Source organism: Cupressus sempervirens, chromosome 5, assembly GCF_028749045.1.
Source record: "Cupressus sempervirens isolate cs-2001-9-10 chromosome 5, ASM2874904v1, whole genome shotgun sequence".
Lineage (NCBI taxonomy): Eukaryota > Viridiplantae > Streptophyta > Pinopsida > Cupressales > Cupressaceae > Cupressus > Cupressus sempervirens.
Window position 1 is genome coordinate 659,960,103 of NC_143122.1, and position 12,188 is coordinate 659,972,290.

The 12,188-nt window shown below is 33.5% G+C and overlaps 1 pseudogene; it reads right to left on the minus strand.

The window, feature by feature from the left end:
* Positions 1-2,783: 2,783 nt before the first annotated feature.
* On the minus strand, positions 2,784-8,836 carry LOC149557617 (DNA replication licensing factor MCM4-like; annotated as a pseudogene).
* Positions 8,837-12,188: the final 3,352 nt, after the last annotated feature.

A 12,188-nucleotide genomic window follows, 5' to 3' on the forward strand; every position in this document is an offset into this window, starting at 1 on the left:
ATATATGTAACAGTGTCAAGTTTGGCAAGACTTGTGAATCAAGAAAATATAGGGAATTTCAATAAATTTTTCCTGAGATCTTTATTGCATTGTTTCCCATTACACGGTCACCTAGGGAGTGCGGTATTAGTATCAACTATCCTTTTAGTGGAAGGTATTTTGGATACAATCAAAAAATTTCTCACGACAAGGGATGCATTAGGTAAGGCTAGCATGGAGTCAAAAGTTTTAAATGCTTTGATCAATGTTACAATGATCATGAAGTTTGACAGACAGTTTGAGCGTATACACAATAAATGTGAGGCATTCCTAAATTATTTGATTCCCAAAAATGAAGAGAGGCACATCTATACTAATCTATTTGTAATAAAGCATATGGAATGTTTGTTAAATGAAATGAACTCGAAGGATATATACTTAGTTGTAAAAGAGAATGTAATCACAAATGCAGATGATATATTGGAATGTCTTAGGGTGGATCCAAATAAGCTTGATGTGCTTAAATATTATTTGGGTCATGCTGGGGAATCAAATATGTTGAACGAGTTGAAGTTAGGAAATTTTCTGGGAGAACATGGCAACCTTTTAGCTCTTGTTGATTCTTTGGATGGATGCCATAGTGAATCAATAAATGTAAAGGTGATGCAGCTTTTCGTCAACTTTTTGACTGACGATCCTAGTTATTTCAACATAAAGTAGGATTTGTAATGAAAGTTCTTATTGATAGATTTTCCTACTTTGGCTAGATAGTTGGAGAAAATTTTGTTAGGATATACCATTATATCATCATCAGGTATTGCATCAACACATGGAATTGCCAATTCAATAAGGGACTTAGCAATTGTTTTCATAAATGCTCTTTTGTTACCATCATCTCATTTAAAATCTAGAGAGTTTCTTGATCATTTTCTGGATGCAATGCTTATCAATCTAGAGAAAGCATATGTGTCATTTGATATTTTGAGTGTGAAAGCCTACTTCAATTTCTTAGTTCAGTTGGCAAATGGTGAGCCTGCCATAAAGCATGTTGTCAAGGGTGCAATTAATATAATGGTCAAGCTATCTGCTTGGGAAATTTAACTTGAAGGATTGAAGTTTATTTTTGGCTTCCTAATATCTATTTTGGTTGCATGTGGTGCTAACAAACATGTTTTGAAAAAGTCCATAGAAAACCATGGTCAAATACTAGTTGTAGCAGTGGATCTACTATCTATAAGTTGAAGTCAAATGTTACTAAAAAGAACACAGATGCACTAGTTAATCCAATCAATTAGGAATCTCAATCTGCCGCAATGGAGTGTGATGCCACATCAGAAGATGAAGATGAAGATGATGGTACGTCAGATGGTGAACTGGCTAGTATGGACAAAGAAGATGATGATGATAGTAATAGTGAACGCTCACATGCTCTACTGTTGCACCTATTGTTGCATTACTAAAAATTCTTCTATTTGCTCCTTATGAGGCAGTTTAGACATCCTGTAGGTTTCTAATTTGATATTCAAATATGCTTAGTTTGTATTTTCTTTAGGAAAAATTGATTCTTTTGGGATAATTGCATTCGCAAATGCCTAAAATTCTTTATTTTTTGTTCTCTTCCAGCTTGGCCATGTCTTCTAGGTTGCTTCAGGTTCCCTTCCCAAAGAAAACAATGTTTGCAATAGATGATGTGATAGAGAATAGCATATCTTTGTTAGTTCCTACAGACACAAGTGTTGCCACTAGAGGTAGTGGCCAAATGATTATTGCAGAAGATACCAATACTTCATCTATTTAGTATTGTTGTGATGGTTGCTCAACTATTCCCATTCTTAGGCAGTGTTGGCATTCTAATGTTTGGCCAAATTTTGATCTATGTGAAGCCTGCTATGAAGTGATGGATTCAGACAGGCTTCCACAGCCTCACTCGAGAGATCATCCAATGTTAGCTATTCCAATTGAAGTTGATTCAGTTGTAGTGGATGGGAGTGAGATCCAATTTTCCATGGATGAAGAGAGTGAGGAAAGTTTATTGCAAGTGGCAACTGAAATTAGTTTACACAATTCACCTCCATTGGATCCCCCAATGGAAACAAATGAAAGCAGAGATTTTCCTGTTACTGCAAATGATACAAAAGTAGTTCAGAAGGCTTGAAATGTGGCAAAACTAAAGCTTTAAATGTCTACTTATTCATGCATCATAGTGAAAACTTAGGTAGGTAATCTGCCAAAAATGAACAACGGTAAGTAAATACAGTAGAGATTTTTAGAAGTAAAAATTATCATTTTGAATTGCTAAAGACTCTTTATAATTCTATATTTAAGATTATTTAAATAATTTGAATAGCTAAACTTCAAACTATAAATTTTAAAAATATAATTAAAATAGTTGCTCAAAAATGTTGTCAAAGAAGTTGAATGAAATTAGTACTATCAAGTTGTCAAAATTGGAGACTTCCCACATGCTAGCTTCTATGCACAGTTCTGAAAAATCAAGCCTATTAATGATCAAACACATTCCAAATTTTCCTTGTATTATCATTAGATGGGTTTATCATAACCACAATCCTATCTTTACCTTACTATCAAATCTGGACAACAAATATATGCATAAATCTTTGTTGTAGAACTTTACTTTGCACATTCTGATATATTAAAATTCAATAGCCACTTTATAAACTTACCTTGGAGATTCCTATACTTCTTCAATTTAATTCCCTATTCATTCTTGGAGGACCTTCACAACAACTTCTATATTGAGGAGAAACTCAACAAGTAGAAAATTTAAGGCAATTAAAAATAACTCATTCCTCTTGTACTTTGGCAAATAGTTTGTCACCAAGCTCCTGCATCCATTCAAAGATACATCAATCTGCATGCTCAAAAGAAAATCTTTTTCATCAAACCCTCAAACAATGTCTTTTAGTTCCATGTAGAAAAATCTAACCATTATCCATTTGGTCAATCTGTACAAACTCGACACTAATGATATCTAGCCCCAAAACTTGGATTATCTTTTCCAATATGGAAATCTAAGGCAATTAGTTATCTTGACCCTTGATTGAACTTTGGAGTACAACCTCCTTCAACATGCATTTTTGTTTGTAATGACACCATGATTCGACTGCATTTAACTATGTATTTTTTATCTTGAAATGAAGCTAACATGATTATGTAGATGACTTGATTATTTATAAATTTGCTAGATTTGATACACACTCTTTGTTGGATTGTAGGAGGAGGGAAAATAGTTTCTAGCAATTTGAGATTGGTCCAATGGAAAGTCAATTGAAGGAAGGAGAATAAACTAGAATTCCTTGTGTCGTGGTGGGATCTACAACTCAAACTCTCAGTTAATCAATTTTTATTGATTTTCCTTTCAAAAAATTCAGATTTCAGGAAGAGAATCTGTAATCTCAAACATAAATTTGAGTGTTATAAAAAATAGTTGTACTATGTACTATGATAATTGTATTTTCTTATCAAGAATGTATTCATGACACTCAATTGCTTCAGCTCGGTGGGGTTGGCTGTATACTAGTTGAAACATTTAGTTGTACTGCATATAAATCTCAGTCTGTAAATTTAAAAAAGTAGATATATATTTGAATAAATTAAATTTTCATCAGTACTATAGAAGGAATTTGCATCAGTACTGCATCCGAGTAATTTCAAACAATCCCTATTCTTTCCTAAATTCTCTAGCTTGAAACTGACTGTGGGTAGCATTTATTAGAGATTATCCTTGCAATGTATCATGGTCATGATTGCTAGACTCTTATAAAGTTTTTGAACTCACCTCTATAATATCTTGTACATTTTGATTCCCTTTGATTCATAAATTTTGAATAATGACTTCCCAATTTGATAATGATTCTTCACCATCTTTTTTTTTTGGTCCCTTTTCCTTATAAGTGCTTTAAGTTTATAATAACAATGTTATACATCTTGAAAACTTCTTATGATCATATCTAGAGAAATAGCTAATAGCTATGTGTTTGGACATCTTGTAGTTGCTTCATAGTAGAGCATATGATGCATTGTGCTAAGTAAATTCATCTACATTCTGCACTTTTGTTGTTTCTCCCTTATAGCTATTCATAGCAAACCAAGTCTTCATGGCACCCTGATTGACATCATTGTTGTGTATGGAAGACAAGCTACTGATGATATTCAACATTCTCAATTGTTGAAGTCACCACCATAGAATCATCACTACATCAAGATTAGATTCTAATTTTTCCTCTTTATATTTAATTTAAAATATAGATTAAAATAAATTTCTCTTTTTATATTTAATTCTCTTTATATTTAGGTATCCATGTGAAACTAGAGGGAGAGGAAAAATGCCATTGTGAACATTAAAATGAACTTTTTACATTATGTTGGTTGAAAAAAATACCTTTATAATTGCAATTACTTTTTCCTCACTCCAAAACTTGATAGAACAAAACACCAATGATTCTCATAATTTATAATTATCATCCTCTTATCTGAGCAAGAATTATAAGATATCCATCATTACCTCGGTGGTTGTCTTTGTCACAGATAGTACACCTAGGCTTTGGATTCCTTCAATTTTTTGGATTTTTTTACAAGAGAAAGTACCCATCGATGTACTACAGAGCATGAAGCTCAGGGAATATTAAAATAGTTTGCCACAACACAATGACCGTAGTCTTAATCCAAAATTGAACAACATAACTCATAATATATTCATTTCCCCCAAGAAAATGAATCTAGAAATAGCTTGAAATTTACCCACAATAAAGAATTACTTACATCATTTAGGCAAACTTCCTTGGATCCCTATTTGTGCATTTCCTCCATCAACTGTGATTGCATTCATTCATATATGGTTAGGTGCCATACCAACAATTTTCTCAACACTATTTAGGGCAGTATAAAGAATGTTACCTTGGTAATACGGGTTGATGGTCCCCCTGCCTGCATCCTTTCCATGATAAGAATCCTTAGTGATGAAATAAGATTGGCTCATCTCATTCTTTCACTGACTGAGACTCCCATGTTTATGAGATCCATGTCAATGGTCCTTGTAACCATGACACTCAAATGCATTCAATGGCTTCCAATTAACATAGTTCTTTTAGAGTTGACTAATTTTGTGATGATAATGCATTCAATATAAAACTAAATGAACTGACAATTCTCATTGCCAAAGATGCACAATGGTTACCAGTTGAATGATCGATGGCAGATTGTTGAAGTGCAACTTCAAGAAGTTGGAATGATTCTGCCATATCACACCTTTCAAACTGCAGAATTGGAATGTAAGATATCTTTTTATTGCCTCAATCTAGCTTTAAAACATTCAAGAATGTAACCTACTTTTGTCTACATAGGATTTTCTTACCCACTCAGAGAATCTGATGTGGGTGAGGGCTTCGCTTATTCTTATTAAGCTTTCAATTTGGCATGGAGTCATTGTGATAACCTATACAATTCATTTAGGGGAACAAGTTAACATAACATGAGAATTGCCCATCTAGATGCATTTTTTAGTAGAACTATGAGATATACTGTTACTTTTTTCATGTGTGTAACTTGTAAGCATACTATACAAAAATTGAATTTGAGAATATATTGAGCTAACCTTCTTGCTACTACTAGGGAAGTTTCCCTTCCTATGCATTTCAACATAACCACAAATCAGATTTTTTGCTGCCTCATCAGATATCTTAGGATGTATATGTTGTCTTGCATAAGTGATATACGAAGTGAGAGTGGGGAGGTCGAATGCATCCAGCGTTTGGTCCTAGAATCATAATGTAGTTCACATCAAAAATATCAGGTCATTAGACCCCCCATTAATTACTACATAGTATTGACCAAATCAGAACTTACCTCTAGCTCATCATAATGTAATGCAACAAGATGCCTTGCAAGGAACCTATCCATTTGTTCATCAAATTTATCAAGCACTAGGTAGATCAAATCAAACCTGTAGGCATTTTTTGTGATTCTTTTATACTTGAGTGACAACAAATAAATTATCCAACTTGAATTCTAAACCAAACATACTCCACCTGGAAAGTAATGTTGGAGGAAGTTGGATATTGTCAATCACTGACAATCTAGGGTTGTAGCATGAACTACTAGGATTGGCGCAAGCTAAAACATATGTTCTTGCATTCAGAGATGCTATGATCCCAGCCTTTACAACTGACACTATTTTTTGGTCCATAACCTAATTCAAAGGAATGACTCGACATTGATATACAAGTCAACCAACAGCATAGATTACGAAGTCAAGAAACCAGTAAAAGCACATAATTCGAAGAGCTTTGAGAAAAATCACACCACATGTAACATGCTATGAGAATTGTCTGACATCTTGTCAAACTCGTCTATGCAACAAACACCCCTATCACTCATTACCAATGCTCCACTTTCTAGAGCCTGTTGAGTTTAAAGAAATAAGTAGTTTATATAGACTAAAGTGGTAGGTAGTAGTGGGGGAGCAAGCAGCCCAAAGAGCTCAATGATCAATAAATTGAGTTAGTAACTTACTGTTTCACTAGTTTCAAGATCCTTTGATACATAAGCAGTCAAACCAACTGCAGAGCTTCCATGACCACTTGTATAAATGCCTTGAGGAGCCAACTTATGCACATACTAAAATAGTTGAGACTTACTTGTACCTAGATCCCCAACAAGCAGGATGTTGATATCACCACGAAAAGTAGCACTTGAAGCTATTTTTACTGCAGTTCCTCCAAAAATTTGTTTAAGAAGCATAATGGTTAACATATGGTTCAAAGAACATGCAACAAATTACCAATTAATCGAACATGAATGAAAAGAAAGATACCTAGCACAAGAGCCCTTTCTTTACATCTTCTAGCTCCCAAATACTTGGAGCTAAGGACCTAGTTAGCCTCTCATAGATATTGGGCATGTGAGATAGTTCTTTCAACTTCTCAATTTAGAAATTGGCAGTCAAAATTCAATTTCAGAGCTTGCAAAATTCATGGTATATATAAAAGGTAAAAAGTATGAGTTTATACCTTAGCTTCATAATCAGCTAGTGACATATCACCCTCTTGAAAAGAGGCAAAACTATCACTATTGGTATCACGTTCCATTGGATCTTCGGCTCACAATCTTGTCTTCTTTGCCTTTTTCAGATGAAGGCAATCGACGTAGGTCTGCACTAGCAAATGATTTACAAATTAGAATTAGAAACCATAGAATATAGCATTAAGGTCCTTATTTCCAACTTAAATGGACTAAGATAGGCTTGAGAGATTTTCTTGAAATAGAGATTTCACAATCCTTTGGTTTGGTCACACTCTAACTATCATAGCTTTGAAAATCCCAGTAACCTACAAAAAAACACCAATGTCAACCTTCAAATGCTAACACTTGGCAATAAAAAAGAGTGTAGAATTCATATATCATGTAATGTCAGACACACCTTGATTCAATCACCAGGTTTGGCCGCATCAACAAGTTTGTCGTGCATCAACAAGCTAACAGTGTGCAGGATTTCCCCCTCTGGAATGACATAAGGCATTTCTTGCAGCCTTACAATCTGCTTATCTACAAACCTAACCACAAAGTAAAAGGATATAGTTGTCTTTAGACTCTTGAAAATGCAGCTTCAAATCATGCATAAACTAAAATCAACAAGTTCCTACCTACATCTGTTATGCATCAATGTCAAAGAATTCATAGCAGCACATTCTGGCCTTGCATAATGTGTAGGTTCATCAATCTGACCTAAGCATTTGAAGCATAAAATAGGATGTGAATACAAATCCAGAAAAAACACTTATAGATAGAAAGTACCATTGTACGGTAGTGAAGCAAAGATATGAGACTTTTTTTTAAAACATGAAATACATTTGACAAAATTTGGTAAAAGATTCTCATGGAATATGAGAATAAAATTTGGTGTGAAAGTTCTCATACAGGGATTTTTTTACACTAAAAAAATGTGCTCTCTCATATATAGCTTTCATCAAGCGAACATCTAAATGTGAGAAGAACCTCATGTATGGTGTCCTATTAGTTCCAATTAAGGTTACAGAGAGTAGATCAATAGTGGCCATGTCACAATAAGGAGTAAGATCTTATTTACAAAATCCTAGAATCTAAAAGCTTCTGAGATCACTTTCATAAGCATGAATCTATTTAAAGCTGTAGATTCTTCACCACAATTTATGTAAAATAGAATTGAGAAACAAACATAACATACAATGAAGACATAATTAACTATTATATTAAGAGTTCAATTGCAATCCAAAAAATTACCTCTATCAACAGGTACTGGTGCTAGAGCATATCCACAAACAAGGCACCTAAAGAATGCTTCTTTGATTTCTGGAATAATCGAGCTACACCAAATTATCATTCCTTTGACTGAAACCATTTTTTCAATATCTAGATTTTAAAGACAACAAAACCCCCTTATTAGATTTTTCAAATAGCATTGAACAATGAAGACGTAACTTTAAAAAGCATTTCCTACCCGATGGATTCAGATCTTGCATGTTAACTATATCTCTAAGATTGAATATTCTTGCCTGAATGCAATGGCAGTTATATGTAAGTCTGAGGCATATTTATGTGCATAAATAAACAAAATTTGAAACAACAAAGTCATTAAATGAAAACATACTAATTGACAAAACATATTTTTCCAAAAATACAATTCAGTCACCTATATGTAATTCTCCCACAAAGACTTGAGGTGAACAACTACATCCATCAATGCAATGTCAAAAATGGTGAGAACTTCAAGAGGATATCTGACCATCTTGCCATAAAGGTCTTCATCATATTTAAAGATGTTCATTGCATCAATATTCAATGAATCACCTTTGAATTCCATTGTCTAAATGAGAAATCAACTAAATGAAGTGAATACAAAAGAAAATGTGCTCAACCAATAATTTGAAATGAGACTAGATGGTAACCATAAGAAACTAGCAGGGACAAATTTGAACCTATTCCAAGAGCCTCATGTATTTCCCCTCAAGGTCTGAAGGATCATCCCTAAAATTCCTCAGAAAGCATTGAACTACTTGATTGACATCTTGAACACTTATGTTTTTGCCCCAAACAAGCATAGGGGGGGTTGCCATCGAGGTCACCCTCGAAAGATTGGGCATCTAATTATAATAGCCAAAATAGGTAATTAATGTGTGTTTCAATAGAATATATTATACAAATTGAAAAGAAATGATTGACTCAATTGATAGACAGTTCTCTGTCCAAAAGGTTTCTTGGTACAAGGAAATATCTTCAAAATAGGTTTCCTTAATGTAGAAGGCACCAAAAGTTGGTACATAGGCATCTGCTATGTTGATTCCCTGAGGAGGCAGTTGCTTAGATAGTCAATGTGGACCACCCATTGAGGTTTGTAGAATAGAAGGGTTATCTAGTATGACCCATTTGATAGGACCCTAGGAATCTTCATGGTTGAACTAACCCAGAATCTGGGTGTGCAGGCTAACATACCATTAATATAGTTTTTAATGCTTCTCGCTAGCAATAAAGCATGTTTTATTAGCCCATTATTTAGTTGGTTCACCTTTACTACTTCAAACAATCTAATCCAATGTTTATAATAGTAGAGTTCTATTTATTAGAATATGATACATTTTCTATTTTGGTATGTCCAGGTTACATACTCCATATTCTTAATATATGGTTCAATTTCTTTTTTTACTAGTCTAGTTTTAATTGCTTTAAAAAAAATTTAAATGACTATTGTTTGGAATTATCAAGTACATATTAACCCAGACTCTGCCAAAGGCCATAAAGCATGAGGAATGGCAACTTTACACATCTGGAAATCATGATGTGAATGACAATCTTCATCCACATAATGCTATTTTAAAATTTAGGACTTTGTCTTTTTATGTGTTGTGATATATAAATAATATTTGCTGAAATTGCAAGAAGAAGCTTGCACAGAGACTTTTGTTTGATAAAAGTGCAAATGATGATCATGAAAGAAGCATATTGACAAAGCAGAAGCAATAGTGTGGTTGTCAATTTACTTCTAAAATGGAGGGAATGGTATGCTGCATCATACATAAATAAAAAACTCACTTTGATTCTTATCAATGAAGTTAATCTAATTGTAAATTGTGTAAAAATATGTGTGCTTGTATGTAGGTCATAGATTTAACATTAGCAAAGGAGAACCAAGGGCATTTTGACAATTATCTTAATGAAAATTCTCAAGCACATCCTGGCATAGACTTGACTGTGACAGTTTTGACAACTAGGTTTTGGCCGAGTTACAAACCATTTGATCTTAATCTACCAGCCAAAATGGTATGCCCATTTTTTATACAATATACCTTTTAAATTTGCCAATTTCTGAAGCATTTTAACATTTTGACCTTTGCTACTTAATGCAGGTAAGATGCATAGAGGTGTTCAAGTAGTTCTATCAGACAAAGACAAAGCATAGAAAGCTTACATGGATATAATCTCTAGGTACTTGTAATATTAATGGGAAGTTTTACCCTAAACCTGTGGAACTTGTTGTTACTACTTACTAGGTAATTGCCTTTTTGGTTGATTACTGGCTGATAGTTACATTCATTGATTCATATAAAATGGCATTATAGGTCATTTTCTACTGATCATTATTGGGAATTTCTTCTTCCAATTTCTGGTTAAGAATTAGTTGGGTAGGATAAGTTAAATCAATGTTTAATGTCATTAATTGTTAATGACCAAACATTGATAATTTGATTCATTTTCTACTTATGCTATCTATTTAAAGGAAAACTAAAATTGATGTGTTATAGAAACCATAAATATGCAAATTGAATACATCACATTTATCAATTTCAGTTTCCTTGATATATCTGGAATTCACTTCTTTTTCCTTGTGTAACTTACTCTGTGGTTATGATACACAAGCATCAGCATTCTTGCTATTCAATGCATCCAATAGGCTAAGTTACTCAGAAGTGAAGACTCAATTGAATTTGACTGATGAAGATATTTTCAGATTGCTACATTCTCTTTCATGTGTGAAACATAAAATTCTCAATAAAGAGCCAAATACAAAAACTGTGGCACAAACAGATGTCTTCGAAATCTATTCAAAAATCACTAATAAGATGAGGAGAATCAAGGTATGAACTCTGATATAACAAATTGTATACTATTTTGCCTATCTATTTTTAGCAAAAAATAATGCATGTGGAGATCACATGGGAATTGGTTTCTACCTGATTGCAGATTCCACTCCCACCAATGGATGAGAAAAAAAAGGTGATTGAGGATGTGGATAAAGATAGATGTTATGCAATTCTAATCAATAAATTATGAGTTAGCTGAAGATCAATGCTAATATGTTTTCTCATGAATCTTTTTCCAGGGTGTTGCTACTCTAACTCCTAGACTGATTTAACTTCATTTTAAAGTACTGGCATCTACTCCTAGACTGATTTAACTTCATTGTAAAGTACTGGCTCTGAATTTGTATTGATTAGATGTCATTTTAGAGTAGTAAAGTTGTAATATGGATAATATGGTAACAAAAGGTGATCAATGCCAATGGTAGTCACCTGGTGTTAAAGAAATTAGGAACATCTTAGAGGAGACTTGGAATATTGTATTGGCTATGTCATTTGTGGTTCCTCTGATAAGGTGTTAAATTGTTGATAGAAGCAACAAAAGTACTTTGTCCTAGACAAATAGGTGTTGAAGCTCCACTTCTTATCATCCAAATGATCAAAGCTTTTAATATGGATAATATAGTAATCAAATTTGATTGAATGGTATTTACCTTGCATTTAAAAAACTGGCAATATTTGAATAGGAAAATCTAGAGCATCATGAAGGAGGCTTGGTCACATCTTGGATGTCATTTTGAAATTCACCATACAACATTGTTTAAGAGCATCACTATGTTTGTTCATCAGTCACCCACTATTCCTTTCTCTGTTCACTCTTTATAGGAAATGAGTTTATGAATAGAGGGACATTTTTTGCTAAGTGAATACTAACAATGATGATGCTCAAACACATAACATTGTTTAGAATTTGCAAGTGTTTGGTTATTGTATCAAGACTAAGGAAATTGTGATGAATTTGGGTTTGGAGCCTCAAGAGGAGGGCATTAATCAAGCTCCTCTCTAGCTCCATCTATAGAAGATGTGGAAACTTGACTAAGTGTCAAAAAACTCAACTTGTTCAGACCTGAAAAATGATTA